This window comes from Lemur catta, chromosome 14 (assembly GCF_020740605.2).
Source record: "Lemur catta isolate mLemCat1 chromosome 14, mLemCat1.pri, whole genome shotgun sequence".
NCBI classification, from domain to species: domain Eukaryota; kingdom Metazoa; phylum Chordata; class Mammalia; order Primates; family Lemuridae; genus Lemur; species Lemur catta.
In genome coordinates, this window is record NC_059141.1 from 4,418,931 (window position 1) to 4,445,744 (window position 26,814).

Here is a 26,814-nt window from a genome sequence, read left to right on the forward strand (position 1 = left end):
AGCACACAGCAAACCTGAGCTCCTTGCTAAGACCACATAATGGCACACCCACCACTAGACTAAGTTGATGCCCTGCCTTCTTGGAGGCGGCTTGGGCCACAAATGCATGTGTCTTCAGAGTGAAATTCGAATGTCCAAATGTCATGACTGGACAGAGATGCAGGCCCAGCAGGGCAGCCAGGTGGTCCTTCTCACCGGGTGTGGGCTGGACCCGGAGCAACTCTGCTGGAAGCTGCCTCCAGGCTGGGAGGGAGCCTGCTGCATCTTATCTGCAGAGGTTGGCACTTGGGGCTAATAATCTTGAGATGAGGGCAATAATAATACAAACAGCCCTTATTGAGTTCATGCATTATCTCATTTAATGACAGCCCCCCTCACTTGTGGATGACTGAGTGGGAAGCTGCACTGCCTGGACCATTGTAAGTGTGCAGTAAATGTTAGCTGCTGTTAACATCAGCAGACAAGGAGCTCAATAGGTGCTTGTTGCATGACTGCATGAAGGAGCGAATGAAGGAAGGAAGGAACGGGGTGATCTGGAGCGCCTCAGCCTCCTTTCTGGGTGCCGCAGGAGCTGTGTGCAGCATGAACTGTCAGAGTGATACAAGCTCATGTCCCCTGTCCTAGAGACCAGCTGGTCTGGCCCATGCAAGGGTGCAGCTGAATGGCAGTGGAGAATGGGTAACAATCCCATTTAACCTGTTTTTGAACCTGAACAAGACACCTGAAGCTAGGCATCAAGGAAGGCTCATTCCTGGACCCTTTCCCAGAATGAGACAAGCTTGAGACCTTTAAGCACATTCACACACAAGCCCTCTTCATGCCTGTTGCTGAGCTCTGTCCTCCTGGTTCCACGACTGGGCCCTGAGACAGGCTCTGCAGAGCCTCCCAGGAGAGCCAAGGTCAGCCGCTGGCATCAGGAGAACTTCCCAGGCAGGGCCGCAGCCAGACGCTGTACCTGCTTGACCATCATCAAGGAGCAAGACCACAGGCAACTAGGAAGTCTCCCCTGGACCAGGCCAGATGCACACCCAGGTCCGGGCAAAGGACCCCGGAGCACATGGGGCCCAGATTAGGGCAGTGGCGACATATGGTGCACTGAGTGCTGGGCACTGCGCAGATAAGAAGCTGTGCACATGCATGCATGCATTTGCATGTGTGTGCATGCGTGTGTGTGTGTGTGCACTCACTACAAGTACCTGCAGTCCTGTATCCTTAGAGAGAACATTCCCAGAGCAGGGAAGTGGGAGTTGGAAGCTCCTAGAAGGACCTGGGGGCCAGGCTAAGACTGAATTCTGTCTTATAAAGCAGGCAGGGCCAGGGGAGGGTTTCAAGCAGGAAGTGGCATGTTTGACAAGCTGTGAGTTAGAAAGCCCATCCTGCTGGACTGGGGGTGCAAAACCAGAAAGGGGGTCCCAGCCTATAGTCAGATAAGGAGGTCATGGCCCAGGCTTCTGGGGCCACCTGCATCCAGCCATTGAGCTGTCTCAGAGAACAAGAGAGTGCCAAGGCCACGCTGGGTCCCAGTGTAGTTTTGGAACTCTGGATACAGGGAGATAGACCCCTGAAGAAAGAGTCCCTTGGTCCCCCTCTGGCCTGGCTGCAGGTAACAGACCAGGCCCTCCCTGTAGGGTCAGACTCCGTCCCTGGGGCAGGCTTTGGAAAGAATTCTTTAGGCCTCTACACACTCTATTTAAACAGTCTGAGTTACAAAGATTCCACCCCAGGTGGACACATGAATGTCTTCCAGGGTTGACCTATGACATACGCCTGGTTTGATAATGTTATAAAAATTAAGATGTCGAACAATTTTAATTGTATAATAATTTAAGTATGCATAGAATTCCTATTCTGGATGAATCCAGTTTTAAAAGAGATTTTCATTTTCTGAAATCCATTCTTTTTTTTTTTAATTACCAGAATAAAACAGTTTTAAGAAACAGGTGTTCTTGGTGTATTTTAGGCATCCTTGATTTTCTTATTTTTGTTCCATAAGTAAAAATAGTAATGGAGAAATTCTGCAAGAACAGCACCACTTGAATGGAATTTCCTGAGGCTATAAACTCTATAGCTCTGGGCTCTCCTGCTGCTTGTAAAGGAACAGGGATGGAGGGAAGGAGCTGTCTCAGAGCAGAGGCTGCAGAGGAGGGGGTCTCTTTCCTCCTGCTGAACCGAATGCCCCATGGGAAGGTGAGTGGACAGGGCTGTGGAGCCCACAGGGCTGGCTTTGGTGGCCGTGGAGCTTTTGGGGAGGGCAAGGGGTAGCCCAGGCCTCTTTATTCCCCCTCTGCACCTGGCAAACCTACAGCTAAGCAATAACGTGTTGAAAATTCGCCTCCATGGCATTGGATTTGAGATGACAATTTGGGTTGCTCCCTGCATATTTCTGTTTCTCTTATTCTCCATTCAGGGCAGGGCACAGGCCGTCCTCCCAGCATTTCCTCCCCCCAGGGACTTCCTGGGGCAGGAAGCAGAGGACCCCGATGTTGGCAGCCCTCTGGGCGTTGGCACTAACCTAAATTAGTGACGGTGGATCATGGTGTGCCCTGCCCAGATAACTCTGCCAGCCATCCCAGTGCCGGCTGCCCCTTGGCAGACCTTGCCCTGGCTGGATGGGAGCTCAGGACGCCACACCCTAGCCCAGGCGAGGCCAAAGACTGGCTGGCACAGAACGCCAACTTCTTGCCAGCAGGTGGGAGAGCCGAGGACTGCAGTTCCTCTCCCAGGGTTCCCTGGGGTCAGAGGCTTGACTCCAGATGCCACGTCTCGCCCAGGCCTCCTCTCTTCCCTTTTCCTGAGCACACACCCTTGACACCCCATCGAATGAGGTTCCCCATCTCACACTTTTCTTCTAGAGAAAACTGACCTAAGACATTTGGAAAGACAGAGGCCAGTGTCTGGTAGGTGGAAAGGGAGGGCGTTTGCAGAGTCAGGGGAGAAGGGAGGTCCTCCAGACTGAGAAGAGGACCGGGGCAGAGGGGACCCAGAGCCCCGAGCTTCCCTGCTCAGCACACACCCCAAGGCCGGGATTTGTAAGGATGCAGCTTACCTGACCTGAGTATACTAGCGGGGACGGTGACAGGCGAAGCTCCAGCCTTCCCTGAAGCCTCTTGGAGTCTGGTGGTCTGGAGGTTCAGGGTGTGACAGTGGCAGGGATTCCTGCTCTCAGGGGGCTTATCCTCCAGTTGCGGGGGACAGAAAATCAACCAGCAAACAAATAGGTCAGCCAGACCTCGGCAGGCAGTCAGTGCTGGGAAGAAAACGTAACTGCATGATGGGGAAAATCACATGTGTGTGCACGTTTGTGTAGTGTGGGGTGTGCATGTGTGTGTAGTGTGGTGTGTGCTTGTGTATGTGTGTGTTGTGTGTGTGTGGTGTGGTGAATGGTATATGGTGTGTGTGCATGTGTTGCATGAGTCTGTGTGTGTGTGTGTGGTGTAGTATGGGCATGTATTGTGTAAGCCTGTGTTGTGTGTATGTATGTTTGTGTTGTGTGTTGTATGTGTGTGTGTGGTGTGTGTGTTTGTGTGGTGTGGTGAGTGGCATATGCTGTGTGTATGTGTTATGTGGTGTGTGCATGTGTTGTGTAAGCCCGTGTTGTGTGAGGCTGTGGCGTGTGTGTGTGTGTGTGTGTGTGTGTGTGTGTGTGTGTCTGTATACGTACTTTAGCTGGGGGCTTTCACGGAAGCCTCTGGGCGGTGATGACATTTAAGCAGAGACCTGAGTGATGACAGGGAAGAAGCTTGCACAAATCTGGGGACAGAGTATTCCAAATTGAGGGAATAGCAAGGACACAGGCAGGAGTGAGCCCGGCAGATTCCGGGACCAGAAGGAAGGTCACCGTGTATTGAGAGTGGCAGGAGATGGCAAAAGTTGGGGTTGAGATGGCAGGCAGGTGCAGGGGGTGGAATTCAGCTTCTAGTTGCTTCTGAGTCATTTCATGTATGGGAGGCTTGTCAGCCCAAGTAGACACCCCCGCGTTCCAGGGCAAAAGCCACACATTAAAATTATGCATTATCCTTCATTTATATGTGTATACAGGAATCATGTGTGATGCATGTCATCTGGTGTATATTATGATGTTGTACCATTGTCACCAAGGGCCTCTGCTGTGCAGCTTGTGCTGCAGGTGGGGGCCCTGGGACGAGAGGGGGCCTTTGTTCTACCCTGTCTTAGGGAGCTGCCTGAGCCCAGCACCCCGGCCATTTGAGGTGCATCTTAAAGTCATAGTTCCACTTTCTAGAGACCATAGAGATTCTTGTTATTTGGGTGGGATGCCGCACTGGCAGGGAAGGTGACACGGGTGGGCACCACCAGCACTACCCATATTCATAAGGGGTAGGTTAACACAAATGCAGAAAGTGCTGTTGACTTGAAAAGTGCAAACTATCTTGCTTTTATGCTGGTTTCCTTTTCCTTGAGAAATGCAAGGGGATGTTTTTGACCTTGGTCTTTGAAGGGCCCTGGCGTCCGTTTGCAAAAAGACTGGCCCCAGAAGCTCCTAAACAAGGTGCGATGCAAGCATCAGCCCAGGGCCATGCGAGGAGCGCTCCGCAGAGTGCAAACTGCTGCCCGCTCCTGCGTAGACTCGTTCATCACTTTGAGCCAGGGAGCCCTTGGCTAGCTCAAGTCTGGATCAGCATGGATGACCTTAAGTAACCAACCTGCACTTTTCTAAGGAAATTGAAGAATCTCAGACTGCCGCTCCGTTAGTCTCAAGCAGAGAGTAGAGAAGTATGTTTCTGTTCTATGGAAGAAACATGATTTAATCCTGTACTGAAGTATGTCAGTGAATTTCTCTACTCTGCAGACTGGAAAAGCCACAGGGAACTCTGTGAAACTAAGCAAGAAGATAATTTTGTGTTCATTTTGATCCTAGATACAAGTTCCTAGGAAGGTTTTGTTTACTTCTTTGTTTTAAAGAAATAGTTATTTTATCAATTATGGAAGAGAACGTGAGACAAATCAGGTTTTAGCTTTCAGGGGGAGACCTTTGCTTTTGTTTTGTTTTAAATCTTTTTATTGTAAAATAAATCACAAATACAGAAAACTTCACAAGTCAATGCGTGGCCTGGTGAATCATTACAAGGCAAACACCATCAAGTTAAGATACAGAGTTCCGTGGCCACTCCAGAAGTCCCTTCCGCAAGCCTGTCCCAAACACAGCTGTCTCCGGCCCCATAAGCAACCACTATCCTGACTCTTATATTAATAACTTTCTTGTGCTTTTTAAAATGTATTTTTATCATCCAAATGTGCATCCCTGTATACATTATCATCTTCATTTAAATTTTTTTTTGTCTTTTAGGTCTCTTTTAATCTTTTGTTTCCTCCTCTATCCTTTTCATTTCCTTACAGTTTATCGAAAGACCTTTGACCTGTAAAATTTCTTACAATCTGGAGTTTGCTAACTGTCCGCCAATGGCATGGTCTAACACGTTCCCCTGCCCCTGCATTTCCTGAAAATTGCAGCTGGATCCAGAGACTGCATCAGCGTCAGGCTTGGTCCTTCTTGTCAGACTATAGGAGGCGGGTAATACCTAGTAGTCTCTATTTCTGTGATGTTAGCTGGCTCTCCTGCTTAATGTCTTCATCTGTTAAATTATTGGGGCTTGCTAAGTGGTGATATTCTAATTCTACCGTTTCTTTTTCATTGATTCATTGGAATACATTTTAAAAGAGACACTTCCCTTCATCCAGTATTGGGTTCCCCAGGGGCACGATTCACACAGGAAAGGTGGGAAGATGCTCATCCTTCCTCTTCAGTTATTCGTTTTCAAGGTAATGAATGTGTTCCCTGTCATCTTCCAGATGTGATCCCTTTTAGTGTGATAACATTATGAAGTTATGAATTTAAACATGCAGGATGGTGTTTGATCCATTGCAGTTATTGTCACTACTGAAGCTCATTGTCCCATCTTTGCTCGGGGGGTGGCATTTCACACTGGCTCCTGGGTTCTTTGGACGTGACCCCAGTAGTCTTTGATGGTGTCCTTGCTCTCTCACCTTAGAAGATATTTTGAGTCATTGATGTTTTCTGTCCCAGATCTGGAGTCAGTTATTTATCCAGGAAGTGCTAGTTTCTTTCCGTGAGAAACTGTAGTTGAGGTGATAATATGAGCTGTAGGGATGCTCATTGCTAGTGGATTAGTTCTTATTTCTAGGCCCTTTCAGAGATCGGAGAGGACAAACGTTTTCCTGCATTCATATTGAACGTCCAATTCAAATTCAAGACTGCAGAGCTTTGATATAACCTCTTCTCTAGCTCTTCCCTATTGCATCTATGCCTCCTTTTTCAATACTGAGCATCTCGGTTCTCAAGGACATGGAGTGATAGAATTAATATAGCCCATAATTACATGTTCATTTTATCCCAGACTGAACACAAAGTAGACTCAGAATTATAGCACGAATACTACTTACTTAAATTTTTTGTATCATATGTTCTCCCCATCCTCCATTTAAAAGAATAGTTCTCTCTGTCCACGTTGGCAGACACACCCCCATCACTCACCATGGCCCCTCCCTCTGCACCCTCCCGGCTCCTTGTTCCACAGGGGGTGACATGGCAACGCTCACCACCAGTCCTGGTGCCAAGGGCTCTCGGATGCGTTCTCTGTTGGACTCCTCAGGAAGAGCTTGTGGCAGCACTGTTTACTGAGTTCTTGCATATTTATCACAATTTGTGTTCATATTTGAAAGCCAGTTTTGCTGGATATAAAATCTGTGCCTTCCCCTGAATGTCTTAAACATGTACTCCACTGTGCTCCACTTTTGAAGCATTGAGGTTAGAAAGTCTGAAGAGTCTCTAATTTGCTTTCCCTTATAAGTCCCATGTTCTTTTTTAAATAGATGCCCAAAATCTTTTTGTTTTTATTTTTTTAATATATACATATGTATGCACACACACATATACATATATATATATTTGTGTATGTGTAGAGATGGGGTCTCACCGTGCTACCCAGGCTGGTCTGGAACTCCTGGCCTCAGGGATACCTCCCATCTCAGCCTCCCAAAGTGCTGGGATTACAGGCGTGAGCCACTGCACCCTGCCTTGTTTTTATTTTTTAAACTCAGTAATTCTGCTAGACTTTGTGTTGGTGTTGGTCATTCTCAGTCAGTAGTCTCAGATGTGCAGTACTCTCTTTCAATATGTAGTTTCACATCTTTTCTTTAAACCAGAGAATTTTTCTTGAAATATGTTTTTAATATTTGTTTTCTTCCTTCACTTTGATTATCTTCTTAAGAGACTCCTATTATCTGCATGTTTAATCTTCTTTGCCTATCTTTAATACTTGTTCTTTTTCCTCAAATCTTTTTTACATTTTTTCATTTTTTTTTAACTTAAAATTATTTTCTTTTTAAAAAACCTGCTCTTTCTTTTCAGGCCTTATCTTTTGTTTGTTCACCCTTGTGCTCCTTCTAACTTAGTCTTCGATTTTGATATAAACCTTTCTTCAACTCCTAATTCTTTCATGACTTCTGTTACCTCATTTTTTAGTTTTCCTAAATGTTACTTAACTCACGTGCTATGTCATTTCAGCTTATTTTGGAATCGTGGGCTAATTGTGATCCGTCCTGTGACCACACCTTCCTGGCGTGCTTCGACTGCCTGTAGGAATGTTTATTCCGGAACTTACTCTCCGTTTCTCACGTCCTTTGTATGGGACTTGACCTTAACACTTGTCTGCGGTTCATGTTGAAGTGAGGTGAGTTCTCCTGAACTCTCCAGTTAGGCGGTGTCCAGGAAAACTGTTCTCACTCCAGAGAGTTCCCTCATCTGGTGTTTTGTGTATTGTTAAAAACAGTACGGCCAATTGCCTTCAAGCTTTCCTGGATCCAGTCTCCATTCCCACCATGGTCTGGAGCTTCTCTTATCTTTGTCTCTGACTTTCCTGTTTTTTATCAGTTTTGCTTCCATTCCGTGAAGTCTCTCTTCTGTGTGGGCCCTGTGCTAGGGAGAGCCCCAGAAGGGCGGTTTTGAGAGTTCACAGGGCTTGGGCTGCACCAACGTCCTCCGACCCTCCTTCCGTGGGCCCCTTGCAGTCACCAGCTGTTGGAGGGGACAAGTTCCTCCTGATTTCAGCTGCTGCTCTTAGAATTCCCTTTCATAACTGCACGCTGGTTAGAGAAAGCAGAGGTTAGAAATTTTGTCACTGTCATTCGCTATTACAGTGGGTAGAGGGACAAAGAGTGTATTTTAGATGTTCAAGCATAAGCCCAGAGTGTTTGGCAACTAAGCTTTCCCTAAAAATTGATGATTTATACATGGTTGAATGAATACCTAGATAAATAGCAGGTTGACTGTCTCTGTAATTATATCATAAGCTGAAAGGAGTGATAAATATTTGTTTTAGTATCACATCTTAATTTGGAAAATTTTGACTTGATTGTAATTTAGGTACCATTAATAATTTTTTTTTAGTTTTCATTAATTTTAATAATATTTAATGCTATGATATTAATTGAGTAAAAAGATATTTTAAATCTCACATAGGTCTGTTAATCTCTGTATTAACATAGAAATGAGTTGAAAGATTATTTTGACTGTCATTCTACTTTTTCAGGGACTGGTTTAAGATTAAATATTAATCTTTAAAATGAGCTAAAAATTCATATTTTGTGACAGGTGGGGGAAATCAAGCTATGAATCATTTACATTCCACAGTGAATGCAAAAGTTATGGAAAGAGGAACCATCTTTTTGTAGAATATTGTTTTTATTCTTGGGGTTGATCTATGGTGGAATTCGGGAAGATGGTGAGCCCAGGACCTGAACAGAGGTCACTAGCAGATGACTCCTCCCAGGAGTTAAAAAGAATCAAGCATCAGACCATTGGCCATTGCTAGAGTGAGTTAACTGATTGTAAATGCGTGGCCCGAGCGATCTGAGAATGCCCAGCCACAGCATGTTCTATAGGCCCACGTGAACTCACTCGTACCCACAAATGGCTCCCCGTGCCCTGACAGCCCCAACCTTAGGCTCTGGTTTCTCTCTCCTCCTCTCTGCTTTAAAGCTTTCGTTGGCACCTTGAAGCTTGCCTAGGTAGTTTGGAAGTGGAGTAGAGAGTAAATGCCTTGAGGGATGACCTTCAACCCATGGGAGAGGGCATAGGAGGCTAAGTGCCGTACTGGGCATGCTCCATGAGCCGTCTCAGCCGGCCCCACATGGGGCCCACAAGCATTTCCTGGTCACTAATGCGTCTTCACAGACTTCTCTCCCTCCCTTGGCTCACTCTCCTCACTTCCTCCTTGGGCTTGCTGGGATCACCTTCCCCCGAAGCCTCTCTTCACGCAAGTCTTTGTTGCAGTATCTGCCTTCGGGACCATCCAAACTACAACACCAACTAATCTGGGTGTTGTTACCAAACACCCTAAACCTAATCCATCATGTCCAGTCTGAGGAAGGGACATGGGCTAGGTCCGTTAAGAGCTTGGTCCGTTCAGAGATTGGTCCGTTCAGGGCTTGGTCCGTTCAGGGCTTGGTCCGTTCAGATCCAAGCTTCTGATGAGTGGGTTACAGCTGCTCACGGTGGAGACAGGGCACCGGCTGGCAGAGTCCCCGACCTTCTCCTTATGGTGGCCCCGCCAGCAGCCTTCGCTTGGCTGTGTGCTCCCAGGGCCCTTCCCTTGCCCATGTGACTTCCCCTGCAGATTCCCCACCAGGGAAAGCAGGCACAGATCCACAGACACGAGTGTTCCAGGCTGCTGCGCCTTTTATTTCTCCGTGTAAGTGAACATGTAGGCTGTTTTGATCTATACAACCGCCTCTTGGAAATTTGGTTAACATGTTGGCCGTGAATGGTGAACCCTAGATTCAGTTCTGCATCTGCAAAGTTCATGTCTGGTGTGAGCCACTGCGCCGACCTGCATTTTTTTTTTTTTTTTTTTTTTTAGTGTCTACATTTAAGACCTATACTTTTGGCCTCAAATTGGTTTTCTTACTGAAATAGAATCCTGACATATAATTATAGAAAACTGATCAAAATCCAAACCCCGGTGAAAGAAGACTGAGGCAGTTTACCAATAGGCACAACTCCAAAGCTATTACTCATGTGGCATGTAATTCCTCTTGTCCAGCTACAAGAGTCAAAGGTCAAGGTAGAAATAAGCATTTCTTTGAAGTCTGAGTCTGAGCATTGTAAAATGGGACCATCTACTCTCTGTCACTTCTGGTATCACTGGTTGATGCTTCAATGTAAGATGTTCTCATTGCAATGGTGAGATTGATCTAGAGAAGAAATTAGAAAGAGCTGCCCTCGAGTGGATGGCTGAGCATGACTTTCATCTTATCATTGGTCTTCAGGGATAGAAGAATCGTAATCTCATCGTTCTTGTAGGCGGTTTAGTTCTTAGAAAGCTCTTGGGGGTGCCCATTTTTGAAAGAGACTTCAAGATCTAAATCCCCTTTGTTTGGGTCAGGTTGGAGTGCAGTGGCATCATCACAGCGCACTGCAACCTCAAACTCCTGGGCTCAAGTGATCCTCCCACCTCAGCCTCCCGTAGCGGGGACTACAGGTGCACATATTCATTCTTAATTCACTCTTACATTCAGTGCTCCAAGCACTAGCAAAGATGAACACTAAACAAACAATAAACAAGAAAGCAAATGAGAGAGCATTAAAGGCTCTTCAGAGAAGGAAAATAGGGGAGATAATAGAGAGTGCAGGCTGGGAGAGCACAGTCAGGATAAGGGCTGGGGAATCAATTTCGAGGAAAGGCTCTGGGGAGGGGAGGGATGAACTCCTGTATTTAAGGGATGGAAACAGGTGAGCAGCCAGAGAGGCGTGAACAAGGCGAGAATGGGACGATCAGAGTCCAGAGGTGGGCAGGGACAGAGGATCCTGGGGCCGGGCCCGTGATCAAGGGTTGACTTTTATTCTAAATGTGGTGACAAGACTTGGTCTTCAGGCTGAGAGTAGCATATTTGATGTGTGTGGGGTTTTGTTTGTTGGTTTGTTTTTTAAGAATTCCTCAGCTTCTCTGTTGAGAGTAGACTGAAGAAGGACCAAGAGTCGAGGCAGGAAGACCCTCCAGGCCGGAGCTTTCTGGAGAGCAGGATGGCATGGCCATGCCCCGGGGGGGATATGGCAGGACTCAGTAGGGGACTGCAGGTTGGACAGAGGCCATGAAGGGGCTCTGAGAGGCCCCCTAGAGGTTTGGTTTGAAAAGCTGGTGCCTGGGGGTGGAGGTTGCTGAGATGCAGGAAGAGCTGGGCTGTGGATCAGGGAGGGAAATAAAGAACTCTGTCTGGCCCCAATGAGCCAGAGATCATTCTCAGGCCATGTCCATAGGCACTGGGGTCAACGGGTCTGGAATTCTGCGAGGAGGTGGGGGCAGGAGAAAGGATGATGGAGTCCACTCCAAGGCTCCTAGACCCTGGACACAGGATGAAGTTATCTGGGGGGAGCATGCAGAGGGAAAAGGAAAGCAGCCCAGACAGAAGCCAGCTTCCTCCTGAAGCCCCAGAAAGGGGGGTCCTAGGAGCCCGGGGAGGTGTCTCTGCAGGGACGAGTGTCCCCTTGGGAAGGTTGCTGGGAAGGAGAGATGAGCATGCACTGAATTGGCAACATGGAGCTCAAGTGTGACCTTGGGGTGGTGAGGCTGGGGGCTCGCCTGGAGGAGGCCAGAGCTGGAGACAGCATAGAAACACACCCCCAGTGCAGGCATGCAGGCTGGTGGAGAGGAAACTGAGGAAGCAGGAGAGAGACGGGGGAGTCCAGGCACCCAGCCCTGGAGATACCAGCTTGCGGCCCGGAGCACCAGGGGCCCTCACTGAATTTGGAGGAAGCCCTCAAGCCTGGGAGTTCCTAGAAGCCAGAAGCAGGGCTCTTCCCCCTGGGAGCAGGAGGAGCCATTTGTTTGGGCTCAGACGAGCATCTGTCCCTGGCGATGGTGTTCCTGTGTGGCCAGCAGCGATGGGCATCTGCCCCTGCTGACCCCCCAGTGCAATCAGGTTGGATTGGAGGTTAACCTGGGATTGTGGCCAGGTCCTCAGGATCTCCCTGCGCACCTGTGACCACGACGCTCCACTTCCAGCAATGGCTCCAAGGGAGGAGTATCCACAAGGAGCCAGGGTCAAAGAAATCCCTGTCAGTGAGGCTCTGAGTTCCTCGGGAATGCTGTGGGGCTGCTCTTTCTAAATCTCCCTGATTTCTTCCTGTATCCATTTGCCTTCAAACGGCTTCAGCTTCTGAAGAGCTGTGCTTTCTCCCAGCCCACTTCCCTGTCTGAGTCTTACTGCATGACTCATGCCGCCCCCTGGCTGGGTCTGGTTTTGTCTTGGTTACATGTGCAAATCCTTTAAGCCATGAAGCTGGATGACTCAGCAGTGTCCCCAGGGACTGCAAGAGTTAAGATAGGTTTATTTTGGAACATTGTGCTGTCTCAAAGCACTTACAAAGTGCCTTCCTCGGGCTGTGGTGGCAATGGAGCTGAGGACTAGGAGTTGGGCTTTGGAGCAGACAGGTGAGGGTTCCGCTCTGCTGCTTTGAGTAGTGGGATGTTTGGCAAGTGGCATTACGTTTCTCACACAGGGCCCCTGCATATGGTTGCACAGGCTGTGCACTGCACAACCCTAGGAGGTGCTCTTCACACAGAAGTCCACGTGAATAGAAGCCCATATGGGTGTGCTGTGCACAACACGAACAACTCACATGCAGTAGCCCTGAGTCACTGAGTCTGTTTCTGTCTCTGTAAGACAGAGCTGATGGTCTCATACCACAGAACCATTGGGGAAATTAGGGATATAAACTTCCTGATCTGACACTTGGCATAGGGTATTGGTCACGCATGTGACAATATTGTGTGACTAGACCCCTAGAGGTGTAGGAGTGGCCATTGTCCTTGGTCACGTTTATGTTGTAGTCTGAGAGGCAAGACAGCCCCTTAAAAACAACTGCTGGGAAGTGCATGACCCTTGGGCAGATGCCACAAGCACCCTGTCATGTCCTCCCACTCTTACCACCTCCCCATGCCTGCATGGGCTGGTTTTCCCCCTGAGGGACTCTGCTTGTCAGTGAAGCCTGCTTTGCCACTTGTGTGCCAAGTCAGAAGTGCCTTTGGGCGTAGGCTGAGCCTGGGACTGGTGAGAGCTGGCACATAAGTACCACAACCCTCTGGTTCTCCAGTCGGATGACCCAGAGGCGGGTGTTCCACACTGGCTCCCAGAGATCCCAGCCGGATATTGCCGCATCCCATGGGGTAGTAACTTGCCCTTCGCTGGCTGTTTCTCCTTCCTGTCTCACTTCTCCACTCTCCTACCAGGCACCTGAGCCCCCCAAGTAGCTTCTTGCATTCCAGTTCTAGCCTCGAGGCTGACCCCTGGGCACACCCCTGCCGTACAGCAGTCCTCCGCAGAGCTCCTGCAGGGCCCCACGAGCATTGGCACCATGGCACTTCTTGCAGTCTTGTCGCAGATTGCCCACCTTGAGGGCTGAGCCCACACCTCATCTGACATTAAAACCCCAGTGCCTGGCAGAGGGCCTGGCCTGCAGTGGGATCCCCTGCAATATGTGCTGGGTGTTAACTGCAGTGTGGGCTTCACCCACGTGGCACGTATCTAGGGCTAAAATGATCTGAGTGAGTATATTTTCCCCAGTATCTACTTTATAATGCATTTTGCCTTTTTCATTGCTAGTCCTACTGAATGGTTATTAAAAATTAAGCCTATACTTTCAGGTGAATTTCATTACAGATCCTGAGAAGTGGCAGGTTGAGGACTCTTGCCGAGGGACTGTCTTCTCCCTTCTCAAAGGTCATGGACGGCTGAACTGTGAGATCGGGACACCCTCTGCGTGTTTCTCTGGAGTGTGGGAGTGGACCTGGGTAGGCGTCTGCCTTGCTGGTAGCAGCAGCTGCGCAGTGTCACTGGGCATCCTGGCTGCAGCCGGCTCGGCCTCACTGCTGGAACCCGTCGCCTGGGGCAGAGGGTAGAGCAGCCGGCCCGTCCTGCTCCAGCTGCCCCTCCCGCACCCTTTGTCCAGATATGGCGAGCGCTCAGTGCCTAGACGGTGTTTCAGTTCTGGCTTCTGCCCGTCTGCCTGTTGGTGATGACCACGTGGCTGCCTGTGCCTGGCGGTGACTAGCATGTGTTTCCACAGTGACCCAGCACCGGGGTTGCAGCTCTTTATCTTGATTTATGACGGTTGCCAACTAGCCTCCCCACGTTTGTCCTTATTCTGACATCACACAGGTCCTTGAGCAGGTCATCTGACCTCTCCGTGCGTTAATGTCTTTAATAGGAAAGTGGAGATAATGGAATGTACTGTATAGAGTCATTGGAGGATCAAATGAGACAGTCCACTTAAAAGTACTTATACCTATAATCCCAGTGCTTTGGGAGAGGCAGGAGGATTGCTTGAGCCCACGAGTTATGGCCCAACCTGGACAACATGGCGAGACCCTGTCTCTAAAAAATAAACAAAGGATGAGCACTGTGGCTCATGCCTATAATCCTAGCACTCTGAGAGGCCGAGGCAGGAGGATCGCTTGAGGTCAGGAGTTTAAGACCAGCCTGAACAAGAATGAGACCCCGCCTCTACTAAAAATAGAAAAAATTAGTTGGGCATGGTGGTGTGCACCTGTAGTCCCAGCTACTCAGGAGGCTGTGGCAGGAGGATTGCTTGAGCCTTGGAGTTTGAGGTTGCTGTGAGCTAGGCTGATGCCACGGCACTCTAGCCGAGACTCTGTCTCAAAAATAAACAAATAAATAAATAATAAAAAAAGTGCTTAGCACAGTTCCTGACATTGAATAAGTGCTCAGTCAATGTAAGTTATCAATTGTTATTATTATCAGTGAGGCCATTTCGTTATGTGCTTGTGTTGCTGTTTTGCTTTCAGACCACTTTCAAAGTCTCATCTCCCTCTGGGGGTTTCCTATAAATCCTGCTAGACCTTTTGGGTAACCTTAGCTCTGAGATTCTCATTTACATTTAACTCCAAACCCTTCCCCCAGTTCCTCACGCATCTCTGGGTTACTGCTCTCCCCTCCTTGGGGCACTGGCCCCTCAAGCCAGTTCCTCTTCACGAGCCAAGCCAAGGCCAGGTGGTTGACCGTGGGGCTGAGAGGAGGTGGCGTGGGGCTGGGACCTATGACGATGCGCCGGGACTTGGGCTGAGACTCAATGCCATTCTCAACAGCAGGCCCAGAGCACAAGCACTGAGAACAGTGAACAGCCGCAGGGCCTCGGGAGGAGGAGGAGAGGCCCAGGGACAGGGCCCGGCCTCGGTAGCTCTCGGCCTCCCTGACCCTCCTGCCCTTCCAGGCTGCACCTGCTCCTGCATCCCAAACACCAGCCGCGTAATTAACACTCGCCGTCCTGCCTTCAGTCCATCCGCCACCGTGCTGCTCCCCCAAGCGTCTTGGATGGACACTTTCATCACGGCGGCTGGCATCCCTGACGCCCGGTCATATGGTAGCGCAATATTTATAGGCTTGTGGATGGCAGATCCCGACAAGGGGAGGAAGCCCGGGGAGGTAGGTGAGACGCCGACAGAGCGAAGTCGAGCTGGGCAGGGTCGGCTCTCGTTAATGTCTCTGTAAATCATGAGGTTGCTTCAGGATGCTCAATATGTTTGTATTTATCTCCATTTCTCAAGGGGAAAGTGTTCAATCTGTCAAGCCAATTCTTTATAAATGACTTGTCAATCGTCGAGGAGTCAGGTGGAGTCTCCACGGGCCTGTGATCATAGCAAAGAGCCGGGGAAGGCTTGACGCCTCGTGGTGACACCCTCCGTAGAGTCCTTGCTGATAAGCAGAGACGTGCAGAGCCCTGCAGTGCACCAGGCCTGTGTCAGGGCTGCAGCTGCAGAGGCCAGTAGGAGTCAGGCCACGCCCCCCTCGGGAGGCCCGACGTTTGCTGCAGCAGGAAGCCCCTGAGCATGCAGGTACCTGGTGACAGTGGTCAGCGTGTGCAGAGGGCTGCAGGTGGACACCAGAAGGGGGTGTGGCTCACTCCCCAGGGGGACTCGAGAGCCTTTGAAGAGGATAGGGTTTTTTTTTTAAATAGTTTAAAAAATTTTGGTAAAATACACATAACTATTTTAACCATTTTTAAATGCACAGTTTGGTTAAGTGCACATTGCTGTGTAGTCAATCTCTAGAACTTTTCATCTTCCAAAACTACAGCTCTATACCCATTAAGCAGCCTCTCCCCTCCCCTAGCCCTTGGAAACCACCATTCTACTTTCATCTTTGTGAATCTGTCGACTCTAGGTGCCCCATATGTCCCATGGCATTTGTCCTTTTGTGGCCGGCTTATTTCACTTTGCATCACATCTCCGAGGTTCATCCGTGTTACAGCAGGTGTCAGGATTCCCTCCCTTTCTACGCTGAGTAATGTGGCCGTACCACGTTTTACTCACTCATCTGTCGATGGACACTGGGTTGTTTCTTCGTCTTGGCTGCTGTGGCGATTGTGGATTACTGCTGTGAACATGGGTGCAAAAGATGGGCTTTTAAAAGATGAGTCTTAAAGAAGTAGGATTTCACTGGCAAAGCAGAAGAAGGCAGGGACTAGGGAACACACAGCCTGTGCAAAGGCCCTGGGTCATGATGACGTGGGGGCCTGGGCATGGCGTGGGGTGCTGTGCTGCTGAGGCTGAGGCAGGTGGCACAGAGTCCACAGCGACAGGTAGAGCTGGGATCATGACAGGCGTGTGCCGTGGAGAGGGCCCTAAGCCAGAAGACATCATCATGTGAAGGTTGTAATTAGATGCTGTATCTCTCAGGAATGAACCATATTAAAATTTTCCTGGGGCCCAGTGGAGCACAGAAAAGTAAACAATCTATACAGCTCCTGCTCATCATCGTAGAGACCCAGCCACGCCTGCTGTCTGTCGGGCTACTTATTAAGCCTAGTCTGAACCCAAAGCATGATTCAACACCAAGTTCTACTATGTCGCCCGCAAAACTTTGCCATAGCTGCTCAGGATAACGTGCCTTTCACAGCCGTAAGAATTCCCGAGAATTGAGACTGAGTCTAGCTCTAATAGCTTGGTGATCTCTGCTCAGTTACTTACCCCTTCTGAATCTCAGTGCTTTTATTTGTTACATGAATGATATGGATCACTTTTAAGAATCCTGAAAGCTCCCCAAAAGTCTGTGCACTTATAAATTCTATCAACGTTAGTGTTAAATATGCAGCTACTCTCCCTTGTTACCCTGCAGGAATGTAATTCTACAAATCATTGGCCTTAGACAAATTGCTTAACCTCTGTCTGTGCCTTGGTCTGAATCATCAGCTGTTAAAAGGGTTTTTATTAATAGAAATAATACCTCCCCATTTTTCTCTGCAGGTCACTGCACGTATCCACATAGAACTTAAACAAGGAAGCACTCCGAGTAAGATGTTACTATTCCTTTAGCACCTCATTGCATAAGGTAATCTCCTCTGCCGCTCAGGCATCTACCTCAATCCTTATAATCTTCCGGAGCTCTTTTCTCCGAAGTTCCTGATCTTCCTCAGGCCCCAACGTCTTTGCTCATCCTTTCTCTTCTTGGGGACGCCCTCCCACCTGTGGCCACCAGAAGTGCTTTCCATCCTGCAAGTTTCCTCTCCGAAGCCCCACCTCTACCCTGCAGACCACGATCACACCTGCTCTCCAGCAGGAAAAATTTCTCCCTCCTTTAGTGAGATCCACTCGATTTGGCATCCTCCTCTCCTCAAAAATATTAGTGTGCAGATGTTCACGTGTATATGTCTGTGTGCTTTAGGTGAGACGCCTACAGCTTTCACCAGATTCACAAAGTGTCTGCAGCCAGAAATAAATGCTAAGGGCTACTGGATTATACAATTAAATGTAAAAACTGAAATCAGGATAAACAAAGAAAATACAGGAAGTATTTATCCAGTCTCCATGGAGAGGAGCTCTGAGTATAATAGACAAGGATAAAAACATAACGGAAAATATGAGAGAGTTGGCTTTGTAAAAATAATTTAAATTATTCTATATTCAAAAATAGCCAAGTGAAAACCAAAAATTGATAGACTAAGGTAAAAATGTTTTGATGTGACATGAGTTTTCTATTGCTGCTATAACAAATTACCACAAATGTGGTGGCTTAAAACAATACAAATTTATTATCTTATAGTTCCAGAAGACAGAAACCCAAAATGGGTCTCAGCAGGCCGAAATCGAAGTGTAGGAAGGTTTCGTTCCTTCTGGAGGTTCTGGGGGGGATTCTGCGTTCTTGCCTTTCCCGGTTTCCCAGTTGCAGAATCGACCTGCGTTTCTCGGCTCTTGGCACGATCCCCCCCCACCCCCATTCTCAAAGCTAGAGCCAGCCATGGTCAGCCGAGTCTTGCTCAGTCACTCCACGCTGACCGTGGCTCTCCTGCCTCCTCCTTCCACACGTAACACCTGTATTAGTTTCCTGCGGCGGACAGAGCAAAGCACCACAAACCGAGTGGCTTAAAAGGAATTTATTCTCTCACAACTCTGGAAGCTGGAATTCTGACGCAAGGTGTCAGCAGGGTTGGCTCCTACTGGGGGCTCTGAGGGAGAATCCTAGGCGGCCCTTGGCATGTGGCAGCCTAAATCCACTCTGCTCTGTTGTCATGGGGCATTCTGCCTGCAAGTGTCCATGTCTCCTCTGCTTTTCTTCCCATAAGGATAGCAGTCATTGGATCAGGGCCACTTTAATGCATTTAATTAATTATATCTGCAAAGGCCCAGTTTCTACGTAAGGCCACATTCTGAGGTTTCGATGCACATGCATTCTCGGGGGACAGTATTCACCTGAGTACGCTTGTGATTACACTGGGCCCCCAGATAATCTCCCTGTTTTTAAAGTCAACTAATTAGCAACCTTGATTTAATCTACAACCTTAATAGGATGTGGACATCTTCAGGTGGGGAGGGGGCATTATTCCGCCTAACACAGACATAAAGAGGCCTCAGGGTGATTCGATTTAGATCACCTGCTCCTAGGCCACAGCATGGCCCACGGAAGAATCTGAGAGAGACTCTACGAGGCCCGTGTGCCCCTAGTAAGGCCACACTCCCAGCTACCATCGCAGCCTGCCCGCCTTATGTCTACAAAATGCCTGGGAGATCAGCCCCCCAAAGGATCTGTAATTAGAACTGTATTTCTCTGCCCTGCAGCTCCTTGGCACCTTCAGAGTCCACGTAAATGACCTTCTGACACCTTGGCCTCTCCGCTGCTTCACCCTCTCACATCCAGGGGTCTTCCTTCCTTCTTACCTCAACCACACACTCCCATGTTTTCAGTTCTCAAAATAGAATCATGTGGCAAGGGTATTTTTTAAAGACAGGGTCTCACTACGTTGCCCAGGCTGGGGTATGTGGCTATTTACAGGTGCAATTGTAGCACAGTGCAACCTCAAACTCCTGAGCTCAAGCACCACCACCCCTGGCTTGGAAAGCTTTAAAATGTGCTGATGCCCAGAAAGAGGTTCAGATTTATGTAATCTGGGGAGGGCCCAGGCATCAGTATTGTCAATTTCTTGGGCTGCTTCTAACGCGCAGCCAGGGCTCCGAGCCACTGCCTGGCCCAGCCACTGAAGCTTTCCTAAATCTTGATTCCAATCTCTGACTGGCACCACCTGTGTTCCAGCTGACTTCCAGCAGCACTCCAGTGCCCCACCAGGACTAAGGCACTGAATCTTCTACACGTTCATTGTTTGCCCACAAAGTCCTTTAGTCTCTGTCACATGCCTGGGGGCCAGGGACTACTGTCCTGGTCTTGCACTCTTGTGGGAGGGGTTTGAGCACAGAAATGACATGATCTGATTTAAAAGGTTAAAGATCATTCTAGCTTCTGCATGGGAACCAGACAGTAGGACAGCCTAGAAGCAGGGAGGCCATAATGCAGGTAACCTGGAGGTACCTGCAGTAACCCAGGAAAGAGGGGATGCTGGGAGGTGTGCCACAGTGGCAGAAGGGGTCACTCTAGAGATTTGTGTTGAAGGCAGCACCTTCAGGACTTGCTGATGGAGCGGACATTGGGTTTTGAGAACAGAGTCGAGAGGAATCGATGCCTTTTGCCTGAATATCCATCAGGTGTGCTATATCCTTTACTGAGGCCAGAACACCACGCTGAGCAGGACTTGACTTCAGTGTGGAGATGTTAAATCAGAGAGGCCTATTAGAATACAAGGACAGGTGTCAAGTGGGCAATTGTACCCCCAAGCCTGGGAGCTCAGAGGAGAGGGTGGGAGAGCATGGATTTGGGTGTGCTCCGTAGATATTTCATGCCATAGAAGCAGATGAGGCCAGCCAGGTGTCATGCAGATGGAGAAGTCTGTCCTGAGGCACACGTTTAGTGGCCAAGAAGAAGGGGAGGGTTTAGTCAGAGAGACTGAGAAGGAACAGCCAATGAGTAAAGGGAAGCCAGGGGATCCTGGCACCCCAAAAGCTAAAGAAAGACTTTCCTGAAGCAGGTAATGACCAGCTGATCCCTGGAGCAGACGTTGGGTCAGAGCAGGATGGAGATTTGCCTGTTGGGTGTGGCACCATGGAGATCACGGGTGACCTCAGCAAGCTCAGGGTACTGCGGGGACAAAGGTCCAACCCTGGAGAGGGTGCAGAGAGAAAAGAGGGGGGCTGTGGTTGGCAGAATAACGGCCCCCCAAAATGTTCACATCCAAATCCCCAGGGCCTGCAAGTACTCTGCCTGACACGGCAAACGGGCCACTGCAGACGGGATTGCGGCCAGGTCTCGGGGTGGGGGTGCTGCCCTGGGCATCCCGGTGGGCCCGATGCAATCACAAGAGTCCTTACAAGAGAGGCAGGGAGGTCAGAGGCAGAGAGAGGTCGGGCGATGATCCACTGTTGGCTTTGAAGATGGAACCATGAGCCGAGGGAAACGTATTCAAAGCTAAGGAATATAGGCATCTTGTAGAAGCTGAAGTGCCCAGAAAATGGATTCTTCTCTAGAGCCCCCAGAATGATGCAACCTTCTGACACCCTGATTTCACCCCAGAACAGTTATTTTGGATTTCTGACCTCCAGAACTGTAAGGTAATAAATGTTGTTTGTTTTCTTGTTTTAAGCCACTAAGTTTGTGGTAGTTGGTTATAGCAGCTATAGGAAACTAACCTAGGAGATAAATCCGCATGTTTGCATGGTGCAGTGAGGACACGGGAGAGAAAAGGGGGGACTCCAGGAACCACCTCCTGGAGTAGGTGAGAGAGGTGGGGACCTGGTACCCAGGGGGAGGCATTGGGCTTCGCTTGGCCAAGGGGGGAGACCAGATAACATGTGGGTCCGGAGGAGAGGGCTTTGGAGTGAGTTGGTCAAAGGGAATAAGGAAGTTCTCTTCTGGCAGCTTCTGTTCTCTCTGTGGCATAAAGAGGGAAGATTATCAACTGAGGTGAAGAGGAGGAAGGAAGGAGAGAAAGTGAAGTTATAAAACAGTCATTCAGAAGGTAGATTTAAGAAACTCCACTTCCTATAACTTTTCCAAAAGGAATAATCAGAGAGCTGCACAAAGTTTTATCAGTGAGAATGTTTCTCACAATATTGTTTAAAATAGTAAAAAATTGGGAACAGGTAAAATGGCAAACACGAGGGTTCTAATTGAAAAAATGATGTTATATCTGTGATAGATTACACTGCAGCCACTATACACTGTGCTGTAGAAGACCATTTAATTAAATATGAAAGTGTGCTATCTTGTTAAGTGAAAGCGGTTATAAAACAAATATGTACAGAATGAAACCAATTTTGCAGAAATAGTGTGTGTAAATATATGCATTTAAAAAGACTAAGGAAATACACCAAAACTTAAATAATAATTATCTTTGGGTGAGAGAATTACAGATATTTTAACTTACTCTTCTTGCTTGTCTGCATTTTTATATTAAATAGAAGTCATTTCGTATTATAAGTCCCCTACATATGTGGGAAAATGAAAGGAAAATCATCAAAAAGAGAAGAATTTAGGAAGTAATACGTATCAATTAGCTACTAAGTGCTCCATATGTATATTATTTAATGGTCAAAACAGCTCTACGAAGGAGGCATTGCATTGACAGAAATGTTAAGTAACTCCATCAGTGTTACCTGTAATAGTAATCAAATTCAGTTTCTCTTATTCTATTGCAATACATTTTTCCACGTAACAGTGTTCTGCCAACAAACTCACAGGCCACAGACGTGAGAGACACCACAGGCCTGCCTCTGTAGCCTGCCCTGCACTTCACGAAGGGAAGTTTCTCCCGAATGTTAAGGGCTCGGTGAAGGCGGACACGGGCCGGGCCCCACTTCCTTTGCCACAAACAGGACACTCACATTACAGTAAAAACATCACAATGGAAAACACACACACACACACACACGTACACATACACATGCCACACATGCACAAATGAAGTGAAAGATGGTCAGAAGCCACACCTGGTCTGTACGCTCCATCCTGGGGAAAGGGATTCTGCCCAGTTATCACCCAGGTCTCTTATGGATGACCTGGGTCCCCCAAAAAGATATGTTCAAGTTCCAACCCCAAAACCTGAGAAAACAAAATAGAGTCCTTACAGATGTAATTAAGCTAAGATGAGGTCCTACTGGGTTAGGGTGGGCCCCAATCCAATGACCCTTATAAGAAGAGGGAAATTTGGACACAGAGACGCAGACTCAGAGAGGAGAGGCCCTGTGAGGATGGAGGCAGTGTTGCACTTGATTGAAGTGCTGGTTTGGGGAACAATGTCTGCTAATGAATCTGATAGTCAGGGAAGTCCAGGCAAATCACTGCTGGTGCACGTAGTGTGGATCTTTCTAAGTGATGGTGTTGAGCTGTGCATCAATACAAAAGCCACTAGCCACATGCAGCCAATTAAATCTTTTCAAATTTAGTTTTTGGCTGGGCATGGTGGCACGCGCCTGTAGTCCCAGCTACTTGGGAGGCTGAGGCAGGAGGATCGCTTGAGCCCAGGAGTTCAAAACCAGGCTGGGTAATATAGCAAGACCCCATCTCAAAAAAATTTTTTAGTTTTAAAATTTCAGATTAGAAAATTCACTCTTTTTGGTGTACATTCCATGAACTTTGACAAAAGCATAGTCAAGTAACCACCGCCACAATTGAGATGCAGAAAAATTCCATCAATCCAAAATATTCCTTTGGGCTACTCTTTGTAGTCAACCTTCTTTCAACTCCTAACCCCTGGCAACCACTCATCTGTTCTTATCCCTATAGTTTTGCCTTTTTAAATTTAAACTTTAATGAATTAAAATGAAATAAAATAGAAAATTGAGTCCGTCAGTTGCACTAGTCACATTTCATGTGCTCAGTAACCGCATGTGGCTAATGGCTACCACCTTGGACAATGCAGATATGAAAGATTTTCATCACTACAGAAAGTTCCACTGCACAGTGTTAAAGTACGTTTATTTAGTGGTTCTTAAATATTTGGAGATCACAGACCCCCTGTGGACCCTCTTCCTTGAAAAAGGCACATGATATAAACATACAAAAAAGTCTGGTACAAATTTTCAGATTTCTCTTATTCTATTGCAATACATCTTGGGTTACAAGACTCCCAAATTTCATGTAAACTTGAAAGTCTAAAAGCATTTTCCTCAAGCCCAGTTTTCTGCTTTCTGTCTTCAAGTTAAACAGCAAACCAAAGCATCATCTGGTAAGCTCGCTGTTTCTCTTTAAGAAGCCACGCAGACAGGCAATTATTCCTGGAGATTGCTCCGTGCACAGCCTTCTGCCCGCTGTGCCGCCTGCTCTTGATTGTAGGAATGAGCTTTTGGAAATCATCATTATTAGTAAATATGAATCGGGTGTGTTTGGAAGACTTAATGGAAGTTTAGCTCCTCTCACATTAAATCTTCTTTGTTAAAATGTAACGGTGAAGGAGTTTTGTAATAAGCTTAGCATGTTAAAAAGGTATCTGCTTCCCTAAAACAGAGCACTTGGTAATTCTAGTCTAGATCAATTTCATTCTGGAAGCTGCTTCCTTCCATTCCATAATTTAGGTGCCATAATTGTGTTTGTTCTACTGGTGCTGTTCTGTTCACCATCCCTGCCTGATGCTGGCTCCTGCTCGGCTCCCACAAGGCTTGGGGAAAAGCCTTTCCTGTTGCTGTGCATCCTCTGGTTATAAAACACCCCACGCAAAATGGGAAAGGCCTGGCTGAACTGCTGTTAATGGGTGTCCTGTCTAGATCCTGGGTCACTGTGCAACAGCATTTCACCAAAGGAAAACATTTTGTTTACTTGCCAACACAGACCTTTCTCAGAGTAGAATAAATTGTAACACCAGAGGAGGTTATCTGGTCCACATTTTAATGTCTTGTCTCATCATAAGATAAGACCTATTCCTCTGTAATCCAGATATCTTTTGGGGTCTCCAGGTCCCATGATATCTACCCAGCAGTAACTCAGGTACCCATTCCAGGCCCATGGAAATCAAAACCCCTCCCTTAGAATTCTGCAGACGGCCCGTGGCTCATGAGGAAGCGAGACCGCAGCACCTGCTCTCCTGCCTCACGGTTCGTATGCTCTCCGCCTCTCATGGTTGTTCCTTGTCCCTACCTGTGGAGAGCCCAACGCCAATGCTGCGTAGGCCCCTTCTTGATTCATCATCCGTCTTCCAGCTGCCATGAATATAAGCCAGTTCCACGTAGCGGAACTTTTCTGAAGTGTTCGGGCCATGGGCAACAGTCAGTTTGCGCCATGTGCAGCAAGCGCTCCGCAGTCACGCATTTTGTGTTGCTGGTCCTGAGACCCTGTGCTGACTCACACAGGGCAGCGCCCCACCTTCTGCCATCTTCCCAGCTCTCTCTTCCCCTCCTCTTCCTGTCCCTTTTCTCTTCCCTTGCTCTGGGGCGTGAACAGATACCGCTGTCATCCTCCACTGCGGAACCACCTAGCCCTGTATTGTGTTCTTGGCTCTTCCAACACCTGCATCCTTGGGACCTCACTCTTATTCCGTACTAATCAGGACCTTTGGTTGCAAATGATAGAAATTCAACTCCAATTAGCTTAAAAATGAAAAAGGAATACAATATTCTACTTACAAAAGCAAAGAGTATGCAACAGCAGAAGAGCCGGTGGGAGGGCTGACTGGAAGGCCCGAGAGTTCTTTCAATGCATTTATCCTCCCAGCCTCTCGCAGGTTCTCGGGGTCACATGCACACAACTTTCTCCAGGTAGTGGGAGCATGGCTTCAGGTGGCTTGGACTGCCATGACGACAGACTTGCCTCCAGAAAGGAAGCACAGATCTTCCCCAACACCTTCAGGTAGAAAGAACACTTTGGGGAAAGAGCTCTTACTGGCCGGCCTTGGTTTATACACCCACTTGTGGACCGATCGTGGTAGACAGAGGAACAGAGTATTACGACTTGTCGGACCTGGGCCATGCACCCTTCCTGGAACTAGGGAAGCAGATTCCGTCCCCAGGTGAAGGGGAAGGGAGGCTGGAGGAATGAAGCCCACAGGTAGTGTGCATGTTAATAGCAAGCTGCTGATTGGTGTTTACCTGCACTGAGACGGTTGGCTCCAGACAGGAACCTGGGGCTTCGAGATCCCGGGACATGTTACAGGTATCAGGATTCACCCTCAACACAGGCAAGGCTGGAACCAGATCTTTGCTTGGACGTTTACACCTTTTCAACTCCCCCTTTCTGCCTCTAGGAAGAGTATATAGAAGGTAGACAATGAGAATGTTTGGAAGTCTAGAGATATGTACTTAGTATGACAAATAGAGCTGGGGGCCATTTCAAAGAAATAATTTCACTCATCCCACTTCCTGCTCAGACTGTTCCTGAAACAGCCTGGATGGACCAGTAGCTGTTCCTGAATTTTCTCCAAAACGTGCTGTAACCTCTGCTAGCAGTCAGAATTGAATAACCTTAAGCATCTGGAAACTCTTCCTTATTTTCCAAGCTAAATCCTTCTTGATGCAACTGAAAATAATTTCCTCTCCGTGCTCAAGAAAGGGAGACCAGAGGGTCAGTGTCCTGTGTAACACAGCTTTTAATAAACTTGCTGGAATTAGTGAAGCATCATTTTCTTCTCTGGGTAAGATAGTCCTAATTCCATCAAATTTTTCTCTTAGTTTATGTTTTCTAACTTCTAAATTACCTGAGCTGCTTTTCTCTGGAAGAGACTCAAGTTCTTGCAATTATTCGATGGGTGCTGTGAATCAAATACTGGTTAGGCAGGAAAGAATCAGCAAAGACATGTGCAGTGCTACCCTAACCCAGCTCCAGCGTGGGGCGACCCTCAAGGCTTTGTGCTATGACGGCTGGTAGCCCCAGAGTCTGTGCCCACCCAGTGGGCATTTTTAAAAGCAATAACAAATGTTGATTTGTGGCTTATTTGTTTCTGTTTTATTTGCAAGATAGTTTTTGTCGGTTCTAAATCATTTGTTGTAATTGAATTGCTTTTGTTGGGCCTAAAATAGGAGCATATTTTATGGAGCCGTTCTAGGTTATTAGCATGGGCAGCTCTTGAGAAACCATTTAATGTTCTGCTGGTTAGAGTTAGAAATCCATTACTTATGACAGGGGAGGATGTGGTAGAGCCTTTTCTCAAATGTTAATCCAAAATTGGCAAAAACTACAAATAAAATAACCCTCCTTGTTGTTAGGAGTGACAAGGTTCCCACCCACACACCCTGAAGTCAAAGAAAGCTGTGCCCAGGACCAGGAATGAGGGACAAGAAGCACCTCCTGGCTTGTGGGTGAAATCCCAGATGCCCGTAATAGCAGACCGACAAGTCCTGTTCTCTCACTGGATGCAGGAATCTCTGGGCAGCACCTATGAGAGTTCTGTAGGGGAATTCAAAACTTTAAGAGTTGAGTAAGCGAAAGAATGAATGAATGAATTGAAGGTGATTT

The 26,814-nt window shown here is 47.8% G+C and overlaps 1 long non-coding RNA gene across 4 annotated transcripts in view; it reads left to right on the forward strand.

Moving 5' to 3' along the window:
- LOC123650031 overlaps positions 1-26,814 on the forward strand; it is a 34,404-nt gene that overhangs the window by 5,004 nt on the left and 2,586 nt on the right. For 2 of the 4 annotated variants that reach the window (XR_006739229.1, XR_006739230.1), the window contains exon 3: positions 17,298-17,382. The exons of 1 other annotated variant lie outside the window; for it this stretch is intronic. This is a non-coding gene — a long non-coding RNA (uncharacterized LOC123650031). Of the gene's footprint in view, positions 1-7,543; positions 7,710-17,297; positions 17,383-26,814 lie in introns of all 4 variants that reach the window. One more of the 4 variants, XR_006739231.1, reaches the window with a different exon arrangement.